Here is a 7,445-nt window from a genome sequence, read left to right on the forward strand (position 1 = left end):
ATTCAGTGCCCTGTGCCCCTCCCCTTGGTCAGCGGACTTGAACTCCTTACAGCTGATGACCCGTCAGCCAGAAGCGGGTCTAGGTAACTGGAGCTGGCTTTGAAGCACAATTCCCATGCCTGCCCGTGGCCTACACTGTTCACTGTCTACACAGCAGCTGTTGCCAGCCTTTTGCTTCCCTGCCCACTTCCTCCTCCATAAGCTGAAAATCCTAGATACTCCCTTTCCCAGACTCCTTTGAGGCTGCCAGTGGCCACATGACCTGGTTTGGCCAATGAGATGACAGAAGTCTCTCCTTCATCTCATTAGCCCCTGGGGGCTTCAGGGAAATACTTATTTCCCCTAAAAAATGGTGAGAGGCTGTGGGAAAAGCCCCTTTTCTTCCTACATGTGGATGTTGTCATGTGAAGATGCTAGAGGCAGAGCCCAAACCAGGGCTGGCTTCAAGGGTACGTGGTCAGTGCATCACTTTGAAGGGCTCCGTGCTTGGGGTTCATACTCTTGTGGTTGCCGTCTTAAAATTCTGAATAATTTTATCTTTTTTTAAATTAATTTATTTATTGGCTGCGTTGGGTCTTTATTGCAGTGCATGGGCTTCTCATTGTGGTGGCTTCTCTTGTTGCAGACAGAGCAACCGTCTCTAGGCATGTGGGCTTCAGTAGTTGTGGCACACAGGCTCTGGAGCACAGGTTAAGTAGTTGTGGTGCATGGGCTTCATTGCTTTGCGGCATGTGGGATCTTCCCAGACCAGGGTTCAAACCCGTGTCCCCTGCATTGGCAGGTGGATTCTTAACCACTGAGCCACCAGGGAAGTCCCAATAATTTTATATTTGAGTTTGCGTTTTTGTAAGTGAAGTCTGATGGGACAAGGGAGCATGTACTGGAGGCTTGGAGCCTTGGTCTTCCCATTCCCACTGCTTTCCCAGGGGGAGTCTCGGCTGCCTGCTCCCTGCTTCCTGCTGCTCCAGGTCCCAGCTGGTCACCGAATCTCAGTCCATGGTTGGGGGAGAAGAGCCTGGCAGTCAGTGTGTCCAGTTGCAGGGCAGGACCCCCAGCCACCTGCAGACCCTCATGAGCAAGCATGGCATTAAATAGCAAATAAAAACACCATGACAGATCACAAAAGAGACTATGAAAGAAAGGAAAATATTTTACATTGTGGTACCCTTTACAGTACTTTTTTCCTGCTTTTTAAATAAGGGGCCCTGCACTTCCATTGCCCTGGGCCCCACAAACTACACAGCTGGCACTGGCTGAGACGGCAGGCTGGAGACGACAGAGACTGAGGATAGAAAGGAACTGGATTCTTGATTTGTTGAGCTGGTAAACCAACCCCATCAGCTGCTGGCTGAGATAATTATCTTCTTGTTTAAGCACCTGTCAAGTAGGCATCTTGTTACTTGCAGCCCAAAGCATCCTAACCCAAAGCCATTTCATTTTTCGCTCTCAAGATGATGCATTCAGTCCCCATTGACCAGCTGATGGATAGCACTAGAAACAGCAGTCTGTATGTTTCTTATAGGCAGTGAGGACACCTCTCAGATCACCAAGGAGCAGTTAGACTTTGACCTTTTATTAGCAGCAATAATAATTTCATGACTCATATTATGGTGCCATCTTGTGTGATTCTGATGTCAGTATTATTTTGCTCACTTCTCACGTGTGGAGTCAGAAGCTCAGAGAGGTTAGGTAACTTGCTTAAGGTCACACAGCTCATAGGTATTAGAGGCAGAGATCAGATCCATTATGTTTCATGTCTAGAAAGACAACAGTCTTTCCACTATGTAAAGCTTTGAAGGAATTATTTGCTGCTGTATCATTCCCTCATCCCTAGTACCTGCTGGAATTCTCACACATACCCCATGCTGCTCTAAAGGTCACTCCCTGGCTGCCCATCTTCCTCAGGACCTTCTCCCCAAAGCCACTGCCAAGACCAGCAGGGCCCTATAGCTTTGTTCAGGCTCTTGCGTCCTGTCAAGGTCCCCTTTGTTTTGTTCTCATACTCCAAGTGAGGCCTTCCTCTGGTACATTTACAGCTGTGCCCTCCGGTCAGGACCCAGGGCAGAGGGCTGATGCGCACCTCTATGGCAAGGCACAGCCACAGCCGATGGGGAGAGTCCAGAGCCCACGGTTAGTTTCCTTGCTGGGCACTAGAGCTCAGCTTCTCTCCCCACATGTTTTTCTAGGACTGCCGCTTCCTATTTGCCCAGAGAACATTTCCAGATTCCCCTTTGCTTGTCTCTGGGTCAGTAATCCATGTTGAAGCCTGAGATGTGGTAGGTGGACACCCTTGGGATTCTCTTTGCCCTCCCCCGGCCCTGCTGGGATGCTCTTACACACACTGTCAGAAATGCTCTCCTGTGGTGATTTGGGGGAAGCCAGGCAGCCCTTCATGGTAATAGCCGTAACTGCAGCCAATTTGGGGTAATTGGTGGCATTTGCCAAGGAATTCCTGCTTGTGGCAGCAGCTCCTTCATGCCGCCTTTGATCTCCACCAGTCTCCATGAGACATGAAATAGTGTTGTCATCTTCAATTACTCCAAGGGGCAGCATGGCCTTGACCTTGCCAGCAGACATCCCCAGCCTGCAAGAGGCAATGGCAACCATGAAGGAAGCCTGGGCGGTGGGCAAGGGGAGTCCCAGGGCCCATCCCTGGGGACCGGGCCCTCTGGAAACTCAACTGATGCTGTGTGCTAAGTTGAGGCTACAGAGTCAAGGGTCAGGGGAAGGACCTGTACTAGCAATTTATAAAAAGCACAGAGCGCTGAGCCCCTCTTTGTGCCAAGCACCTCTCTTTTCTTTAAATCTCTCAGCATCTTCTCTGCCAGGACATATAATTATCCCTAGTTTATAGAGGAGGAGCCTGAGGCTCAGAGATCATCAAAGAGCAGGGAAAAGGTATGGCCGGTAAGTGGGGAGGGGAGAGTGGATGGTGGTGGGAGAGGGTCCAACCCTGGTTTGCCTGGCTCAGGGTAAGAGTTTTTTCCACATTGCCCAGCTCCTTAGATCTGTGGGTGAGATGCAAGTTCTGTTTTCCCTACCAGGCTGTGAACTCCTTGAGGACAGACATTAGGTCTCATTCAAATCTGTGTCCTCTCACTGCTTCTAGTACAGAGCCAGGCTCGGCTTAGTGGAGTCAAGCCCTGGGATCAGTTCCTTCGTTTTCTTTTTTCCATCACCCTCACTTCTCAGTGATCTCATGCAGGCTCCTGGCTTTAATATATCAGCTCTACGCTGACAACGCCCACACTTATGTCTCATAGATCCAACTGCCTACTTGTTATCTCTTCTTGATGCAGAACAGACATCTTAAATTCAACACATCCCAAACTGACTTCCTTATTTTTTCTCCAAAACTAGCTTCTCCCACAGTCTTCCAGATCTTAGTATTTGGGTACTCTCTCCATGCCTAAGACACCCTGTCACTTTTGCTGGAAAAAAAAAAAAAATTCCATCATCCAACCGTTTCTCCCCACCTTCGGTGACTCCATCCTCTCGCACTGACATTATTGCAATTGCTTCTGGACCAGTTTCCTTCTGTCTGTCCTTGCTCACCCAGTGCAGACTAGGCTCAGCCTAGCAGCTGGACGGATCCTATTAAGACTTCATTCAGATGTCGGTGCTGTTCTGCTCCAACCATCCTGTAGTTCCTCATTCCACCAGGGGGAGATTCATGGAGGTTTTTGACACAGCACCTGGCATCTGTGAAAGGGGAGTGCCACCATCAGTGGAGTGATAAAGGCCATGGCATGAGCCTTGGATGCACAGGGCAGGAGGATTCATTCTGACTAGTGCGGATGGGAAAGCTTTCAAGAGATGTCATTGGCCTTGAACCTTGAATCTTTTGATGGTGCCATCAGGAGTTTACATCTGGCAGGCAGCAGAGTCCTCGGAGCTGCATCCTGGCCAGTGTCTGCTGAGGGCTGATCCCATCAAAGGGTCTGTCCCAGCTGCTGGGTGTACACATGTTCATGCCACTCCTGGCCTCCTGCTGTGTGCTGGCCCTGGGCGGGTTCTCAGCACGTAGCCCAGGACTCAACATCCTCGCTCCCCACCATGATGAAACCTGTATTCCACTGGGGCTGACAAACAGTGAACAATATGCAAATGGGAAGGCTCTTGGAGAGCAGCGCAAGGATTATTATTACTTACATGTGTTAGTAAATACCTGCACCAGCTCTTAGCCACTGCACTGGGGTCACCAGCCTGGGAGGCTGGCAGAACCATGAGGTCACATGCAGATTTCCTTCTTTCAGGGCTGATTCAGGACCCACCCCTTCTCATGTTCCAGGCCAGTGAGCACTGACCTGAACTGCCTGTTCTCGCGAGTTTGTCCTGCTTCCCCACTCCCTGCATTGTCCACTGCTGCCCTCCAGGCTGAGGTGTGCTGGGCACACACCCAGAGACCTTTGCACTGCACTTGGGAAAGTTATTTCATGAGAAACTTTTTGCATTTTTCTTTTCCTCTTGCCACAGGCTTCTACACACATAACTCTGCAAACTGCCATGCTAGTTCCTTGTAGAAACCTAGGTAATCGTTATTCTCTGCCTTCCTTCTATGTCGATTCCCTCTAAATAGTTCTAAGGCCACTTCCTCCTTTCTTTTTTATGATTGTACATCTTTATAACTGTGTCTGCACCTATGTTTATAGGTGTTGTGTAGGTGCTATTCCCTCACCTTTATTCAAGTATTTCAAGAGGAGGCTGGGATCTGAAGCTGCAAGTGAGAATTGTCTGTTTATCCACCTAAGACCTTGACAATAATTCATAATGAGCAGGTCAGGTTCAAGGTGATGCTTCCACAAAATCGAATTCCAGACCCAGGAGCATGTGGTGAGAATATCAAAGTGCTGACTTTAAAACTGTAGGGGCTCAAATGCTGGCGCTGAAGTTCACCAGCTCATTGAGCATTCACCCTGCCCTCTTTGTGCAGAAGGACTGGATAATGTGGTGGAAACCACAGGGGCTCAGGCTTTGGCCGGATTGGGGTTCAAATCCTGGCTCTGCCAGTTTCCTTGAACAAGCTGTTTAACCACCCTGGCTATGGTTTCCTTGGTAATTAGTAATGATGATGATGTGTACCTGGCAAGGTCTCTGAAAGAGTGTGTCATAAAGCTCACAAAGAACCTAGCACAGGGCTGGACACATGGTTGTCACTCCGTCCCCTTTATGGTCTGTGGTTGGACTCTGGAAAGATCAGGCATGTGGGTGGTGTTTGGCAAATACACAATGCTGCACTGAAGGGTTTCAGTTTCCTGCCTGGGGCATGTTCTCTGGCAGTGAGGCCCTGGAAAGGGCTCTGGGAAGGATGGACTGAGAAATTGGGCTCCCTGGGCACCCATTAGCTCACACCCACTCACCATCATGATGGAACAGTTTTCCCAAGGGCTGGTGTGACAGCTTGTGAATTTTGCAGATTTTTTGCTTCAGTTTTTTTCCTTCCACTAACCTAATGGCTGGTCACTTTGCATTTCTGTGCCAGCCCTACCGTGGTAAGCAGAGGAAAGAACATGGTGTTTGGGTCAGCTCCCTCAGGTGCCCACCCACTGTGGGTGGGCATAAGGGAAAGGACACAGATTCGTTTGCTCAATCGACAAATATTTTTGGAGTTCCTAGTAAGTACCAGATACTGTTCCAGGCCCTGGGGATACAGAAATGAACAGGATGAAGACCCTGCCCTTGTGGAGCTTACATTCTTTTATGGAAGGATGAATGAACAAATACATAAGTAGTTAATAAAATGTTCAGTAGCAATAAGTGCTAGGAAAAAATACAAAGCAGGGAAAGAGGTTGGAGCAGAATGAGGGGATGGAATGGGGCTATTTTAGGTAGAAAAGTTAGGGAAGACCTCTCTGCAGAAGTGGCATTTGAACAAAGACTAGAATAAGGATGTGAACCATGTGAATATTTGGGGAACAAGCTTTTCTGGCAGAAGGTAATGACCCTGGAGTAGTGTATTAGTCAGCTATTGCTACAATAATGCTGCATGACAAACATCCTCCCAACTTAGTGTCTTAAGACAACAATTATTGATCCTTGATGATGCCTCTGCAGATCCACTAGTAGGTGGCTGAGCTTGGGGGGCCTCAGCTGGGCTTGGCTCTAAGGTACATATCTGTGTCTCTCATCCTGTTTGGATCAGTAGGCTAAAGATGGTATGCTCTCAAGTTGGAGGCAGGAGAGCAATAGGATGAGCAGAAAGAGATGAGTCCTTTTAGAGTCTAGGTTCAGAACTGGCACACTGTGGCTTCTATCATTATTCTGTTGATAAAGCACATTGCATGGTCAAGGTTAACATCAATGGGGCAGAGAAATACACTAAATACACTTTATCTCTAGTGCAAGGAACTGCAAAGTCACATCCAAAGGGCATGGACAGAGAGAATGTGAAGAATTGGGAACAGTGATGCTATTTGTCACAAGTGAGAACTAGCTTTGTGTGTTTGAGTATCAGCCACAAGGTCAATATGGCTAGAGTGGCGTGAATTAGATGGAGAGAGGTAGAATTTAAGGTCAGTGACCTGGGCGGGGCCAATCATATACAGCCTTGGTAAGAATTTGGACTTCTTCTGAGTAAGATGGGAAGCCACTAGAGGGCTGTTTGTCTTTCTTTTAATTTTATTCAAAGTAATCACATACTATGAATTATACAAATGTTAAGAAAACACATCAGTGATAAATTTTTACAAAGTGAAGTGGTAGTTTTGCCTATTTTTTAACTTTATATAAATGGAAATGTACAGTACATATTTCTTTGTGCCTATCTTCCTTTGACCAACATTGTCTATGAGATTTATCCACATTCATATCTATAGTAATTAGGTCCTTTTTCCCCCTCATCCCTATATATTTTTCAACTATTAAACTATATGTTAATTTATTTATCCATTCTGTTGTTGCTAGTCATTTGGGTAGTTTCCAGTTTGGAGCTATTAAGAATAATCCTGCTGGACTTCTCTGGTGGTCCAGTGATTAAGACTCTTTGCTTCCACCGCAGGGGACGTGTGTTCGATCCCTGGTCAGGGAAATTCGCATGCCCAAGCAGTGTGGCCAAAAACTTTAAAAAAAAAAAAAAGAAGAAGAAGAATCTTGCTAATAATGTTTTTGTACATGTTTCTTGATGCACATATGTAAGCATTTCTGTTAAATATGTATCCAGGAATATGTAGTATGAGTTCACTATATATTTGTATGGTCAATTTTAGTAGATATGGCAAAAAAATGTCATTATTAGATATACCTATTAAAGTATCTTTTCCCATTTTATGGCTTGCCTTTAGACTCTCAAAAATATCTTTCAGCGAACAGACGCTCTTGATTTTAATGTAATTCAAGTTATCAATCTTTTCCGTTATGGTTAGTGCTTTTTATATCAATTTAAAGAAATCTTTGCCTCAACAATTTAAATAAATTTTTGCCTACACAAAGATCATGAAGATATTCTA

The sequence above is a fragment of the Hippopotamus amphibius genome, chromosome 4, assembly GCF_030028045.1.
Source record: "Hippopotamus amphibius kiboko isolate mHipAmp2 chromosome 4, mHipAmp2.hap2, whole genome shotgun sequence".
In the NCBI taxonomy this organism is placed as follows: Eukaryota; Metazoa; Chordata; class Mammalia; order Artiodactyla; family Hippopotamidae; genus Hippopotamus; species Hippopotamus amphibius.